A 1364-nucleotide genomic window follows, 5' to 3' on the forward strand; every position below is an offset into this window, starting at 1 on the left:
CCGCCGACACCCCAGTGTGAAAGGGGCCTTAGGGCTAAAAATAGCACCTGCAAAGCGCCTGAAAAAAAGCCTTATCTGCAAGCCTTATACTAAGGTCTTAGTAACTGGGGCGCTGCGCTGGCAGGGCATCAAAAAAAGTCCTGCAAGCAGCTTCTTTGCAGCGCACATGCCAATTGAAATCAATGGGCAGCACCACCAAAGCAATTACACTGATGCTCGGATTATTACTGAACACTCTGAAAACACTTTTTGCATGGGGTCACGCCTCATTAGCATGGCTCACGCCCACTTCCACTTACGCCGACTTACGCCTGAGAAACCCAGCGCAGATTTGGAAGGAAGTGCTTTGTGAATTCAGTGCTTGCCTCTCTGCGCTGCGTCGGCGTAGCGTAAAGGAGATACGCTACGGCGGCATAAATATGCGCCAGTGTCTGTGAATCCGGGCCATACAGTATACTCACATAAATAAAAAATAAATATAAGATAAAATTTACTAAAACTGGTGCACACAGAATATGGTGCACCTCTGCATAGTAACCAATCGGCTTCCAGGTTTTAGCCCAGGTTCACACTGAGCTGCGGGAATAAAGCCGTGCAAGTGTCACTCCCGCTTGTCAGTCCCAATTTTGGCCCACGATTAGCCCAGGTTCACACTGGGTCCGATTTGCTTCGATTTGAGATGCGATTTCACATGTGAAATCGCATCTCAAATCGGCGGCATTTTCCGGCAATTGTCGGCAATGACACCGTCCTAAAAGGTGCGACGCCGCATCTGCGTCGCTGCACCGATTTCAAAAAGCAGTTCCGGTACTACTTTTTGCGATTTCAGGCCGCGATTTACATTGACATCTGTGTAGAAACCTGCACAGATGTCTCTTAAATCGCGGCCAAGATCGGGACTGCCAGCGGGAGTGAAATCGTGCTGAACTCGCACGGCTTCACTCCCACAGCCCAGTGTGAACCAGGGCTTACAGAGATATCTGTGCAGATGTAAATCGCAGCCCGAAATGGCAAAAAGTAGTACAGAAACTACTTTTTAAAATCGTGCGGTGCTGCAGATGCGGCGTCGCACAGATTAGGGCGGTGCCATTGCCGGCAATTGCTGCAGACATGTCAAAACGCACCAGTGTGAACCAGGACTTAATATTTAAGAAGCCCAGAAAGTAAAAGTTGGCATCTGATTGACTTTTTGTTCAAGGTGTGTTGTCCGACGCACTCAGAGATCTGCACACATACAGTATACTCACATAAATAAAAGATAAAATGTACTAAAACTGAAGCACACAGAATCTGGTGCAGCTCTGCATAGTAACCAATCAGCTTCCAAGTTTTATTGTCAAAGCTTAATTGAACAAGCTGAAGTT

The sequence above is a fragment of the Rana temporaria genome, chromosome 6 (genome assembly GCF_905171775.1).
Source record: "Rana temporaria chromosome 6, aRanTem1.1, whole genome shotgun sequence".
NCBI classification, from domain to species: Eukaryota; Metazoa; Chordata; class Amphibia; order Anura; family Ranidae; genus Rana; species Rana temporaria.